Source organism: Dicentrarchus labrax, unplaced genomic scaffold, assembly GCF_905237075.1.
Source record: "Dicentrarchus labrax unplaced genomic scaffold, dlabrax2021, whole genome shotgun sequence".
NCBI lineage: Eukaryota > Metazoa > Chordata > Actinopteri > Moronidae > Dicentrarchus > Dicentrarchus labrax.
The window spans coordinates 21,722,728-21,738,794 of record NW_026136722.1 but is presented as its reverse complement, the minus strand read 5'-3'; the positions used below and the strand labels follow the sequence as shown (position 1 = coordinate 21,738,794).

The window sequence follows — 16,067 nt, the reverse complement described above, 5'->3', positions numbered from 1 at the left end:
GATGGAACAAGGTACACAATGGAAGCACAGATTGTCATCTCACTGCTTTGTTTAGCAAAGGATGCCCAGGTGACATTAATCTAAAATCTAAAAAGGAAAACATAGTTTATTCCCACTTGGGTTTTGTTTTTGTAGCTCTGGTCACTGGTTCTGAAATGATATTGTACTCACAGATCTCTGCAACATTGCTAAAATAGTTCTGACTGGGGGCGCCCGGTAGTAGCTCAGTCGGTCGAGCTGGCGACCCATATACGGCATTGCTGCAGCGGCCTAGGTTCGAATCTGACCTGCGGCCCTTTGCTGCATGCCTCTCTCTCTACCCACCTTTCCTGTCTACCTTCAGCTGTCACTATCCCATAAAAAAGGCCAAAAAAATAACTTCAAAAAATAAAATAAAATAGTTCTGACTGGAAAGACAAATGAGCTGGCGATCACACAGGTTGGAAAACTGTGTCAACTGAAAGTTTAGCCAGATTTGTGCATGCGTCAGCATTGTGGTTGTCTGTCAGAAGCTGTCATAAATTGGCTTTGTATCCAGTTTGAAGTCACATTTTTACCATCCACTGGCCGTTTCTCTCCCAGTTACCACAGTGCATCAGACACAAACCACTGTGTACTGCTTCCACCACATGGTTGTGGTGATAATGCAGGGTTCCCACAAATCTATAAAATCTGGAAATTGATTAAAATGACCAAATATCCTGGAAATAATCTATGTTGTCCTGGAAAAATGTTAATTGTATTATAGCCCCTCACTAGGCATTTAGTTTGAAACTCAACTGTAGGTAGGAAATAATTTCCCCCTGGGGAAAGTATTTCTGATTGATTCTGATTCTGACACCCTGCAGCACTTTTACCAGATATGGATCAATCTTGCAGCAATCCTTTTGGCATCGACTCTTTCTTTTTTCTGGTCCCGAGCAGAATTCTCACAAAAGCCCTATGGAAACATCCTTGTTGTGGTTGATAAATACCTTCACAGCAATGTTAATTGTATGTGCAAGAAACACTTTCTGCTTCTTCTTTTAATAGGCTAATAGGTGAGAAGATAAATTGTCTGTAAAATAAAATAAATTCTACGTAATTGGTACTGTTACTTATGGGCTGTGGACAAAATAATGGTATGGTTAAAAGAAATCACACAATTCACTACAGTACTCACAAAGTGTCTCATCTGTCATGCTGACCACCTACCTTTCATGAACCCTTCATCATTCAAAAAGGGATTAAATGTATAAATACTAGGCTGGTAAATACTGGTATATTATAAAGCTGTTTGTAAGATGTCCTGTATTGTCAAGGAAACTCCTGGGAAATGATTTCTTAAAGGGTAGGAATGGTAAATGGTAAATGGACCTGTACTTGTATAGCGCCTTTCTAGTCTTCCGACCACTCAAAGCGCTTTTACACTACGTGCCCCATTCACCCTTTCACACACATTCACACAGTGATGGCAAAGTCCATCGAAGAGAAACTAACATTCATACACATTCACACATGCACGGCATCGGGAGAAATTTGGGGTTCAGTAACTTGCTCAAGGATACTTCAAAATGTGCCACCAAGAGCCGGGGATCGAACCTGCTCTGCCTCTGAGCCACAGCCGCCCACTTGAAGCTGGTATCTTAATGAGAAAGAGGCGTCAGTGTTTGCACAACTTATATTTCATAATTTTCTCTTTGACTCATCTTCCTAACCAACACAGTTTTTTACATACACACAGGTAAGCAGATTGTCATCATCTGCTACCACATACATGACACCAAAGCACCCACACAAACACCTACATAGTCAAGCTTGGCAAGAACAGCATGTTTGCACCATGTTTGATTAGAAGTGGTGTGTGTGTGTGCATGTGTGCTCTACTGAATGTGTTGCTTTGTGTCAGGCCTTGTCCATCTGCCAACAGACCCTCCCTGAAATCTGCTGTCCCTGAGTTTCACTCGTACAAACACACAAGTACAAACACTTGGAGCAGGTCCAGAGACTGAAGCCATGAGATTGATGTTGATTAGTGATACTGGCACAAGGGGGGGGAGTTGGCACTTTCTCTTCACAGTAGAGAAGGTTGTGGGTTTGAGGCTACCACTCTGCTGAGATCTTTCTGTGTGGAGTTTTTGTTGCCTCCCTGTGTCGTGTGGGTTTCCTCACACCGTTCAAAGGCACACAGGGCAGGTTGGCGGCAGTAGCTCAGTGTGTAGGGACTTGGCTTGGAAACCGGAGCGTCGCCGGCTTAAGTCCCACAGACCACAATATGGAGTGGACTGGTAGCTGGAGAGGTGCCAGTTTCACCTCCTGTGCACTGGCGAGTTGCCCTTGAGCAAGGCAACCTAACCCAGAACAGAAACTGCTCATGGGGCGCTGCTAATGTGGCAGCCCATCACTCCACCATCTCTCTCCCTGTTTGCATGTTCACAGTGCATGAAGTGTGCATTTCAGCCAGTGTGTTTGTGTATAACATAAAAAAGAGTGAAAAGAAGAATTTCTCCAATAAGGGATTAATAAAGTATATATCATCATATCATCTTGGCTGAGCTGGAAACACTCAATTTCAGTGAGTTTAACCCTCTAAAGTCCTCACTAAGAGGACTTAATGGGGCAATATTTAAATATAGCCCTTTACCAAATAGCAGAGACTTGATTCAGAGGAAAAGTAAGTATGAAAAATTGTCCTGACATAATTTTTCGTACCAAATATATAATGGAACAACCATGAATGTTGTCAATACCACATATTTAAAAAAAAAAAAAGAAGACAATTCAATCGTTTGTTCGAGCCCATTTTCGGACAGTAAAAAAAAAAATCATACTCATGTTATAATTTTGGCATATATGTAATGGAATAACATTAATAACGTTTTTTTATTTAATAGAAAATTGTTATTATTAGGTACTTTAATAAAACATTAACCGCTAGGGGTTAATGTTTTATTTTACAGTCTGATAATTACCTGGTATTTACAAGGAAACTAGATGGAAACTATAATATACTAACTATACTAAATATAGTTGTTAGGAAAGGACCAAAATAACTGGCAAGTAAGTACAAACTTATTAATCAGTACGTACATGGAAACCTACCAGGAAACTAGATAGTGATAAAATCTAGACATTGATAAAGTACAATTGTAAACCTATCATGACATCAGATAATAGTTTGTAGAGTACTGTTTTGAAGCCTCGTGTTTGGAGTTATGGTTGTCGCTCATTGGCTGCATGGCTGATTGCAACTCATCTGTAGCAGGAAACAATGGCAGCTCGCCTGGTCACACACAATCTCATATTCCAGCTAAAAAGTACACACTACAGTAGTAAATACTAAAACTTGTTTCTGAAACGAATTTAGGAGAGAAATAGTCATTCAGTAACAGAATCTGGATCCATATCTGATCAGCACTGCCTAGTTTGACAGTTTGATCTGAGTTTGGTGGGTTCGAGCTGGGCAGACTCACTGAGAATGACCTGTCAATCACAAGGTAGCCTAAAGCATAAACTGCTTTAGAGTGTGTCATCTATTTTACACATTTAAGGAGGTGAACTGAAATGGACCTACTCTATCTACTCTAGATAATCTATCTATCTATAGATGCAAAAGTCAGAATGCTAACATGCCAGCAGTTACAAATTAACACTAAAAACAAAGTAGCCAGGCTGATGGGAATGGTTAGCTTTGCAGGTATTTGCCCATAGACCAAATTATTAAACAACCTAATCTTTCCATCTGATGACGGCACTACACTGTAAAAAAGAAAAAGAAAATGTAGAAAAACAGTAATATTCCGGTAGCTGGGGGCACCAAAATAATTCAGTAAAATATCAGAAAATAACTATTAATTTTTTTTTGGCTTGTTCATGTTAAATTAAAGATATTTACACTGTAAAAACAATTAAATTAACTATAAATACAGGCGAATAGAGATAATCAGGTTTAAATTTACGAAATTATTTAAATTTTAAAGTTTTTGTAATGAAAACATCCATAATTATACAAGATATCTGTCAATTAACAAAAAATTCCATGTACAATTACAGCAAAAATACATTTTTTACTGTTCATTGTTTAATCTATTAAATACACAGTAAACACAAACACACAGGCAATTTTTGTAATTTTATTAATATATCTTGTATAAAAATAAATAAATAAATCTGACAAAAAGTCAGGCCATCAGCAGTTATTCTAATTTATCCTGAGGTGAACATGAATGTCCACAGCAAATTTCATAGATGATTCAATATTTGTTGAGACATTTTACTAACACCCAATGTCAACCTTAAGGAAAGTCAGGGGATGCTGCCTTGATATTCTCCCTACAGTGTTTTTCAAAAACATTTTTAACTGCATGGCATCATCTTTTGCAAATATTCAACAATTCTCTACTTTCAAGCTATTTCCTACAGACCCTGTAAAGCTGTATCTATTAAGCCAGTCTTAAAAGAATAATCTAACATAATTTATATACACTGAACAAAATTATAAACGCAACACTTTTGTTTTTGCCCCCATTCATCATGAGCTGAACTCAAAGACTTTCTCTATGTACACGAAAGGCCTATTCACAAATCTGTCAAAATCTGTGTTAGTGAGCACTTCTCCTTTGCCGAGATAATCCATCCACCTCACAGGTGTGGCATATCAAGATGCTGATCAGACAGCATAGGTATTGCACAGGTGTGCCTTAGGCTGGCCACAATAAAAGGCCACTCGAAAATGTGCAGTTTCACTGTATTAGGGGGGTCCGGGGGGCTCCGGAAACCAGTAAGTATCTGGTGTGACCACCATTTGCCTCATGCAGTGCAACACATCTCCTTTGCATAGAGTTGATCAGGTTGTTGATTGTGGCCTGTGGAATGTTGGTCCACTTCTCTTCAATGGCTGTGTGAAGTTGCTCGATATTGGCAAGACCTGGAACACGCTGTCGTATACGCCGATCCAGAGCATCCCAAACATGCTCAATGGGTGACATGTCCGGTGAGTACGCTGGCCATGCAAGAACTGGGATGTTTTCAGCTTCCAGGAATTGTGTACAGATCCTTGCAACATGGGGTCGTGCATTATCATGCTGCAACATGAGGTGATGGTCGTGGATGAATGGCACAACAATGCAGTCAACATTCCTGCAGTCAAAATGCCAATTGCAAGCTCCCTCAAAACATGCAACATCTGTGGCAAATGGTGGTCACACCAGATACTGACTGGTTTTCGAACCCCCCCGGACCCCCCCAAATACAGTGAAACTGCACATTTTCGAGTGGCCTTTTCTTTTGCAGCCTAAGGCACACCTGTGCAGTACCTATGCTGTCTGATCAGCATCTTGATATGCCACACCTGTGAGGTGGATGGATTATCTCGGCTCACTAACACAGATTTTGACAGATTTGTGAACAATATTTGAGAGAAATAGGCCTTTCGTATACATAGAGAAAGTCTTAGATCTTTGAGTACAGCTCACGATGAATGGGGACAAAAAGTGTTGCGTTTATAATTTTGTTCAGTGTATATATACATATAACATAATTATGCAAATAACACAAATATTTATAATTATATCACTAGGTGACTATGATCCCATACAAACACTTAATCAACAAGTCAGTGATTGGATGTGCAACATTTTCCTCCAGTTAAACAAAAAATGTTTTGGGAAAAATAATTCAAAGTCATCACTTAGCTTCATACACTAACATTAAAGACCACAAATTGAGGCACTAAGCTTGGTGTACAGAGAGTCTAAGAGAATGGATAATTTCACTACAGTTCTCAGATATTTACACTGGCTTCCTGAGTGTCATGAAATGGACAATAAAATTCTGCTGTTGGGTTATAAAGCACTGAATGCTAAAGGGCTGAAACACATTTCTCATTTGCTGCTCTGTTATGAACCATTCAGGCCTCTCAGGTGGTCTGAATCAAGTCCGCTTACTGTAGCTCATTTTTATCTCTTTTTTTTTTACTCTTAAACCTCTTAAGACCCACCCGAACCCTAACCCTACCCCTAATCCCTAATTAGCCCAAGCACAGCCCAAACCCTGAACTCCAGCACCAGTGGGAAGGAGGGTTTTATTATTAAATTAAATTAAATTATTTGTATATTGTCTTGTATTCTTCTTGTCTTTGATATCCTATGTAAAGCACTTCTGAATTTGTTGCTGAAAGGTGCTATACACATAAATTTGCCTTGTTAAGTGCAACTGGCACTAAACACAGTGTTTCATTCTATGTAATTCCTTTACAGATTGGATAAGAGATATTTTCCCCTCGGCTGAAAGGATTTTCAGGTTAAATTAGAAGGAAACTCTAGTTCCTGAAGAAGCTGAAATGAAAAGTAAATTGACCCTCAACCCCTGTTGAATGAGTCCATTTGCAGACATGGAGCAGTGCCAACATCTCTCTCTCTTTCTCAGCTATGAAATGAATCTCATCTGTCTCACCTCCCACACTCTCTTTCCCTCTCATTCAGTTTCAATCTAATTCATATCTGAGTCATAGGCCAGGCAAGTAATACATCTGCAGTATATGTTGCCAAATAAGGCTGTGCAATATGACATACATTGCTATGATATTGAGATACTGATGATACATACAGTGTGACGACAGATATTAGATATTGTTTATTTGGTTGTGTTTCAGTCTTTAGGGCGATATTTATTGTCATTTGTACAACACTTTGCGTTCTTCCAAATTCAAATTGTGTTCAAACACAATGCATAGGAAGCAGCAAAAGGTTTAATAGAAAGTCAGTAAATCAGTCACTGATCTATGAATGAATGTGGGTGATTCTTACAGTATATGCTGTCCACAGTGGCTTTATATCATATAAAAAGCTTCTCCATCAGTTCATGAAGTCTCTGCAGCATCTGAAGGCATGGACGTATATATGTGAAGTTGTTTTAAGTGACGTGCCAGAGCACAGTCTCTTTATGCACGACCGTTTACTGAGTTTACCTTTATTAAATGGCCTGAAAACAACAGCAGGCTGCTACAATATAACCAAACAGAGCTCTACCCACATCAGACTGCTCGGATAGAACTCGATATTCTGCTTTTTATGAAGGAGACCTCCAGTTACCAGGGCCTATCATAGCCTCATCCAACTTTCTGTTTTGGCAAACATAGCGTCTCATGTTTTATCCGTCAAACACAATGCAATGCAAACGCTGTTAACAATTAACAATAACATTATTTACTGAACTATATGACAATGTACAAAGTGAGATACAAGATAATTATCACTAAAAGAGTGTCAGTCAGGTTATAATAATACAAGCGGTTTCACCAAATCAGTGTCTTTATTTTGATACAGTATTTAATAATCGCCACCTATGAGCTACACTGAACAAAATTATAAACCCAACACTTTTGTTTTTGCCCCCATTCATCATGAGCTGAATGCAAAGATCTAAGACTTTCTCTATGTACACAAAAGGCCTATTTCTCTCAAATATTCTTCACAAATCTGTCAAATCTGTGTTAGTGAGCCCTTCTCCTTTGCAGAGATAATCCATCCACCTCACAGGTGTGGCATATCAAGATGCTGATCAGACAGCATGGGTATTGCACAGGTGTGCCTTAGGCTGGCCACAATAAAAGGCCACTCGGAAATGTGCAGTTCCATCACACAGCACAATGCCACAGATGTCGCATGTTTTGAGGGAGCGTGCAATTGGCATGCTGACTGCAGGAATGTCCACCAGAGCTGTTGCCCGTGAATTGAATGTTCATTTCTCTACCATAAGCCGTCTCCAAAGACGTTTCAGAGAATTTGGCAGTACATCCAACCGGCCTCACAACCGCAGACTACGTCTAACCACACCAGCCCAGGACCTCCACATCCAGCATCTTCACCTCCAAGATCGTCTGAGACCAGCTGCTGCAACAATCGGTTTGCATAACCAAAGAATTTCTGCACAAACTGTCAGCTCATCTGTATGCTTGTCGTCCTCATCATGGTCTCGACCTGACTGCAGTTCGTCGTCGTAACCAACTTGAGTGGGCAAATACTCACATTCGAAGGTGTCTGGCACTTTGGAGAGGTATTCTCTTCATGGATGAATCCCAGTTTTCACTGTACAGGGCAGATGGCAGACAGCGTGTATGGCGTCGTGAGGGTGAGCGGTTTGCTGATGTCAACGCTGTGGATCGAGTGGCCCATGGTGGCGGTGGGGTTATGGTATGGGCAGGTGTGTGTTATGGACAATGAACACAGGTGCATTTTATTGATGGCATTTTGAATGTACAGAGATACCGTGATGAGATCCTGAGGCCCATTGTTGTGCCATTCATCCACGACCATCATCTCATGTTGCAGCATGATAATGCACGACCCCATGTTGCAAGGATCTCTACACAATTCCTGGAAGCTGAAAACATCCCAGCTCTTGTATGGCCAGCATACTCACCGGACATGTCACCCATTGAGCATGTTTGGGATGCTCTGGATCGGCGTATACGACAGCGTGTTCCAGGTCCTGCCAATATCCAGTAACTTCACACAGCCATTGAAGAGGAGTGGACCGACATTCCACAGGCCACAATCAACAACCTGATCAACTCTATGTGAAGGAGATGTGTTGCACTGCGTGAGGCAAATGGTGGTCACACCAGATACTGACTGGTTTTCGAACCCCCCCAGACCCCCCCAATACAGTGAAACTGCACATTTTCGAGTGGCCTTTTATTGTGGCCAGATTAAGGCACACCTGTGCAATACCTCTGCTGTCTGATCAGCATTTTGATATGCCACACCTGTGAGGTGGATGGATTATCTCGGCAAAGGAGAAGTGCTCACTAACACAGATTGACAGATTTGTGAACAATATTTGAGAGAAATAGGCCTTTTGTGTACATAGAGAAAGTCTTAGATCTTTGAGTTCAGCTCATGATGAATGGGGACAAAAACAAAAGTGTTGCGTTTATAATTTTGTTCAGTGTATATTTATCTTCACCCAGCCCTTTTGCAGGTTGCGCTGCTGCCCTCATAGAACCAGGCAATGAAAGAAACTAGCCAAACAGCCAAGGCACAATGAGTAGCTACTTTTGTTGCATGGACGTGGTTTGGGAATGAAAAGGACCAGAAAACTGTACTTGCAAATTGTGCTGCAGACCGGCCCTGTTATCATTAGTGATGTGTCAGTCGGGAACGAGCCAGCTCTTTGAACTTGGCTTTTAAGTGAACCATGGGAGCCAGCTCCCGTCCGCGAGACATTTTTTTTTTTGTACAGTAATGCAAAGCAGAATGATGATGAACTCCGCACAACAGGGCAGAATACAGGATACAAGGCAGATAATAACAGAGAAAAGAAACCGGATCAGGCCCTCTAAGCTGAGGCATTTGGTCCTCCTCAATGCCAATCTGCCCTGAAAAAAAAAAAAAAAAAGTTACACTTAGATAGTTGATTGTGGTTAGTTTATAGAGACACCTCAAACAGTTGGATGCTGCATTTTTGCACATTGCAATATATTTCTTTTTATTATGTTATGTTATTATTTTAATTTGGTTTTATTTTTCCAGATATCAATGGTGGGCATTAACAAAGCACATTTACTTAAGTCCTCTACTTAATGTACTTTGCTTTCAGTACTTTACTTGTTTTGTTAGGGGTGTGTGTGTCCTTTTTTTAAATTTCAGTGCTTCAATTTTTATAGGTGTTTCTATCTGCTTTGTGTAGTGGAATAGTTACTAGCTACAAGCAAGTTAGTGCATTCATTGGGTAGTTTCAGGGTCTGTAAATGGAATGAAAACAACTGGCGACAGCAATTTATTACAATAAGAAAATTTAATTTTTACTTTTGAATACTTCTGTACAAAGGATGTATTGAATAATTTAAGCGATATATGTGTACACATACAAATCATAAGTCAAAACAGTGCTAAATTTGGCTGAATTATTAAAAGGTGGTAAAATGAAGAGCCGTTTGGGAACCGAAAGAGCTGGCTCTTCTTGGTGAGCTGAGCCAAATGATCTGGCTCACTAAAAAGAACCGGAATTCTCATCACTAGTCACTAGCTACACTGGTGGCATCCAGTTAGGACGAGATTGAACTTTCACTGAGGAATGTTGAGAGGTGAGGCGAAGATGGATGACAGTTTGATTTATTACTTTATTACTAAATTATAATTCATTTGACAGCCTTGTTCTTAGCCTTTCTCACCCATCCTGGAAAACACTACAGCCAGTTCTATTTGTTATAGTGTACCGCGCTCCTGGCCCGTACTCTGATTTTATATCTGAATTCTCAGAGTTTTTATCAAGTTTAGTCCTTAAATCAGATAAAGTAATTATTGTAGGTGATTTTAGTATTCATATGGATGTTGACAATGACAGCCTTAGTACTGCATTTATCTCATTAATAGACTCAATTGGCTTCTGTCAGAGTGTAAATAAACCAACTCATTGTTTTAATCACACTCTTGACCTTGTTCTATCATATGGCATTGATATTGAACATTTAATAGTCTTCCCACATAATCCTTTCCTATCTGACATTAATTTAATAACTTTTGAATTCATACTATTAGATTATAAGCCATTAGGCAAAACTTCCTACAGCAGATGTCTATCTGACAGTGCTGTAGCTAACTTTAAGGAGGAGATTCCTTCAGTGATTAATTCAATGCCATGTCTGAATTTAACAGAGTCCTATAATAACTTTAGTCCCTCCGAAATTGATAATCTTGTTGATAGTGCTGCAGGCTCACTACGAAGAACATTAGATTCTATCGCTCCTATAAAAAGCAAATTATTAAAACATAGGAAACTAGCACCGTAGTACAACCACCAAATCCGCCAATTAAAGCAAAAAGCTAGGAAATCTGAAAGGAAATGGCGCTCTTCCAAATTATCAGAATATCGCTCAATTTGGCAAGATAATCTTAAAACCTATAGAAAGGCCCTCCATAATGCCAGAGGAGCCTATTATTCAGCACTAATAGAAGAAAATAAGAACAACCCTAGGTTCCTCTTCAGCAGTGTAGCCAGGCTGACAGAGAGCCACAGCTCTATTAGCCACATATCCCCACAAACTTAAGTAGCAACAACTTGGCTCTCCAAGTTCAGGAACTTTAACTAATGTAAACTTAGATATATATTTAGATTGTTTTTCTATTATCGATCTTCATCAGTTAACTTTTTTATTACTTTATTATCAGGATATGTACCACAGTCCTTTAAAGTAGCTGTAATTAAACCCCTTCTTAAAAAGCCCACTCTTGACCCAGGGGTTTTAGCCAACTATAGACCGATCTCTGACCTCCCCTTCTGCTCTAAGATTCTGGAGAAAGTAGTCGCCAAAGAGTTGTGTGACTTTTTACATAACAATAGTTTATTTGAGGATTTTCAGTCAGGATTTAGAGTTCATCAGAGCACAGAGACAGCTCTGGTTAAAGTTAATAATGACCTGTTGATTGCTTCAGACAATGGACTTGTCTCTGTACTTGTATTATTAGATCTTAGTGCTGCATTTGACACCATTGACCATAATATTCTTTTACAGAGACTTGAGCATCAAACTGGCATTAAAGGAACCACACTAAGCTGGTTTAAGTCATATTTATCAAATCGTTCGCAGTTTGTACATGTTAACGATGAATCTTCAATAAATACTACAGTTAGTCATGGAGTTCCACAAGGTTCTGTACTTGGACCAATACTATTTACTTTATATATGCTCCTTTTAGGCAAAATTATTAGGAATCACTCCATTAACTTTCACTGTTATGCAGATGATACGCAGTGATATCTATTAATCAAGCCCGATGAAATTAATCAATTATCTAAATTACAAACATGTCTTAAGGACATAAAATCCTGGATGAGCTGCAATTTTCTGATGTTAAACTCAGAAAAAAACAAAATTCTTGTACTTGGCCCCAAAAATCTTAGAGACTCACTGTCTAAAGATATAGTTACTCTAGATGGTGTAGGACCTTGTCCTCGTCTTCCTCTACAAGAGACACTTTATCCATCTCTTAATTCAACAATCATCATATTATTTTGATTATGTTCCACCAGGAGAGGTTTCAAGGCCTTCTTTCCCTTTGACCTTTTTGACCCAAGAGGGGAGGTGAGACTGTGGCGCCGACAGTCTCCTGCACAGAGAGCCTGGTTCTTTTCAGATTCTCAGATGGGATCTCTAGGTGTCAATTTGCTTTATCCTCTTTAACAGAACACTGACTTCTCCACAGATCAGAATGACACCCTACACCTAAAGTGGATCGTGTGTGATAATTAAGTGCCTTTTTGATTGTAAATCAGGGTTAGATATCCCTGAAATGTGTTTACATCTCTTTTAGTCTGACAGGTCCATCTCCAGAGAGAAACTCCTCTGGAATCCACATCTGGCATTCTGACACCCCTTCCTCTAAAGTGTAAATTACAGTGTTTTCTTTTGATAGTGGACATTCCAATCTAGGAAGCAGTAACAACAGTTGCACGGATATAGATTTAGTTCTGTTAGAGTATTATGGTAAAATTCCATCTTCTCCTAATTAACAGATTGCCATCCAGCATGAGAAGGTCGCAAATGTAATGTTTGTCTGATATTTCTGTCTTCAGATTGGACTAAGTTACAAAATCATGTGTAAAATGTCTGAATGTTTGATGGAGCCACAGTGCCACCTTTTGGTAAGATTCTGGTATAGCGTAAGGTACTTTCAAAACGAACTTTGTTTTATAATTGTGTATAATTCCAAATAGTAAATGCCTGACACATCATTTTTGTAACAAGGATTAAGCTAGCACTATACGAAATATGTACAATCCCTCAGTGCTACTTTATATACATGTTTGATGATTAGTGATTTAATGATTTTAATCAGCTCTACTTTTCCTTTACATTAAGTAATTTCGGTTATGTTATGTTAAAACATGTGAACTATGTATTAAGTCATGGTGGGTTCTGTGAACGGTGAATTATGATCTCGAAACTTTAAAACACGATAGGAATAAATTATAAAGTTACGAATATCAAAATATCGCTAAAGGAAGTGACGCGCGCGGTCAGCTCCTCTCTTCCAGTTCCGCCTCCAGAATAAAAGATATAAGAGATAGACTCCGGTCACTCCCTCTCTGTCTTACTCTTCTGATCCTGTCTTCCTTCTAAGAGTGTTGGATCCACTCGTTATTTATTCTCGCTCTTACTTTTAATTTCCGTACTTTATTTTACTTCGTTTGCGACACGTGTTGAATTTTTCCTCAAGTAATCAGGTGAGTCCTGAACCATCCCTTAGTTATGCTACTATAGGCCTAGACTATCGGGGGATTTCCCATGGTGCACTGAGCTCCTCTCTCTTTCTGCACTCATTCATGTCCCATTAATGCATGTTACTAACTTCATTTCTTCCACTGAGTTCTTGTGCTTTCTTGTCTCGCAGGTTCTCATGGATCCTGGTGGAACCTCCTGCCATGGTCCTGCTAGATTGCCATTACGTCTCTCTCTCTCTCTCTCTCTGTCTGAGACAGAGAGAGAGAGAGAGAGAGAGAGAGAGAGACGACCACCCACCTAGAGCCCAAGGATCTGTCCAATGTTTCTGCCTTTTAACAGGCAGTTTTTCCTTGCCCTTGTCACCAAGTGCATACTCATGGTGGTACTGTTGGGTCTCTGTAAATAATGTTATAAAGAGTTCGGTCTAGACCTGCTCTATTTGAAAAGTGTCCTGAGATAACTTCTGTTATGAATTGGTGCTATACAAATAAATTTGAATTGAATGTTTTATCTAGCAGAGGGGCATTCGAGAGGGCACTTTTGCAGCATTTTTGTTGAGGATATGGTCTGTTTAGGTCCCTTCCCCATTAATGGCTGGATTTCCATGAAATCTATGACTCTATTCACGATAAGAGGATGAATTCTTATGGTTTTGGTGATTCCTGGACCTTCCTGTTAATGCCATAAAATTTCCATTGATTCTCTTATTATTTCTCAGTTTGTAGTATTTTACACCACAGAAAATGAACAACACATTCTGGAAAAGGGATTCAGAAATCGAGGGAGAGAGAGAGATGAAGTTAAAGGCTAAAGCTTCAACGATGCCAGTGCTGCTCATCCCTAAATAACTCTTGACTTGGGGTGTGTGTGTGTCGTCTGTGTGTGTTTGTAGAAAAGCGGGTCAGTGTTTAATAGCTGCTTGTGGTCTAACTGTGTGTCCTGAGTCTGACTGAGGTGGCAGATGGCACATGCCTGAAAACACAGACATACATACACAAACTAAAGTTTAGATTGCTTGTGAGGACCCTCATCGACTTCCCCTTACCCTGACCTGAGTGTATAACCATCTCAGAAGAGGAGGAATTTTCTCTGATGTTTGATTCATCCACTTTCTTCTGGCTGTTCTACTTCAAATTTTAAAGCTAGTAAGTAACTAATAAAATTAATAGTTGCAGAAACTTTCACTATATCCTGACAGTAGTACATGAGACGAATAAACAGGTTCCTCTGGCACTTCCTAGTGCTCCTAATGGTATTTGCAAGAATCCATTGCAGCAGAACGAAAACAACCAATCACAGCAGAGAAAGATAGTTGAGTCTCATTCCCAGGTTATAAAATACCAACACTTTGGGTCCCAAAGTTTCAAGCTATCAACCCAAACTGTCGGTATTTAACACCAGACCGAGACAGAGACTGATCATTGATCAGTTTCAAACTAAACCCAAAGGATTACATTCTTTCTGACTGCTAACCTCTCAGCAAATTTAAAAAATCCATCCGAGACCTGCAAAGGACAGTCACTTTAGAGCCTGAAGTGATGGGTGGACTGACCACAGCAGTGTAACAGGAACAACAAGCTGGTAGTCAGAGCTCTCCAAAAGTGAAGCCAAAACATATTGATCGCAACGCAGTGCAGCTGTACAGGTTATTTACTTGGCAACTCTCTCCTCCGCCTCTTTCACCAGCAGTGAATGTTTGTGTGTGTGTGTGTGTGTGTGTGTGTGTGTGTGTGTGTGTGTGCGTGTGTGTGTGGGTGGGCAGGAGCCAGGCCCTGCCGACTGAGCTGCTGGCCAGATGCAAGACACAGAGTGGGGGGGAAGCCGCACACTCACCATGCCACTTATTGAAATGTCATTACGTAAATCCCAAATGGTTGCCCCTATGTCACCTTGCAAGGTTCAGGGTGATTTACAACAGTAGATGGCATTTTGAGACATTTTTAAACCATGAAATGCAGATTTTCATAGTTTAGACAAGAATATTAACACCAGCATTGACATGTTTCATCATAGCGCAGTCATATTATTTAGTTTAGAGCTAAAAAAAAACGTTCAAATGTGGAGTACTTCTTTAATGACCCAATACAACTTGGATGCCATTCCCAGTCCAATGATATGGCAATCTAAAGCTAAAGCAAATGGTCACAGAAATAACAGGCCAGACATACAGAAATGCCTTGGTTGCCATTAAATAAAAACATATACAGGCCTTACCCAAAACCCATGTGAGTTTTGCTGGCTTTCTGCTATCACTCGTTCACTGCAGTGTCGCCCACTCGACTGCATGGTCATGCTAGCCCTACTCAAACCAAAATACTTCAGGGATGAGGGTTATCATAAATTCTCCATCACAGTCTCAACAAAAAGAGTTGCACTCTCAACATCATGCCTCTCTCCTCTCTTCTTTCTCTACTCTCACTGTCTCTCCTCTGGCATCTGCCCTCAGGTTCGCTCATATTATGTAAGACCTGTCATCAGCAGTCATAATGTAAAGTGTGGCACAAACCTTAAGACTAGCTTGGTTCCACAAAGAAGCTTAAACAGACTTTGCAATACAATAGATAACACACTGGTCAGTAACCACTGTGAGAACACTACCACAACAAACACTGATGGCAACGAGCAGCTTGCACTGTTTATACGCAGTGCAATTTACACTTAAAGGCCAAAAAGCAAGTAAAAGTGCAGAGTTGGAGAACACAGATTGTATACAGAAGCAATTGGAGGTAAGAGAACTTTGAAAAACAAAGCTCGCTTCAGGTAAAATCTGTTTATTTACCGGCATATCCTACACACGTCCAGTTGTAAACATACCTATAAATATTATATTCCATTTCTGCAAACATGTCCTTCACTCTACTTT

At 39.8% G+C, this 16,067-nt stretch overlaps 1 protein-coding gene across 3 annotated transcripts in view; it reads right to left on the bottom strand.

Annotated features, from left to right (window-relative positions):
• The window catches only part of rbfox1 (RNA binding fox-1 homolog 1), a 365,339-nt gene that overhangs the window by 302,877 nt on the left and 46,395 nt on the right, over positions 1-16,067 (bottom strand). The gene's annotated exons all lie outside the window — the stretch shown is intronic.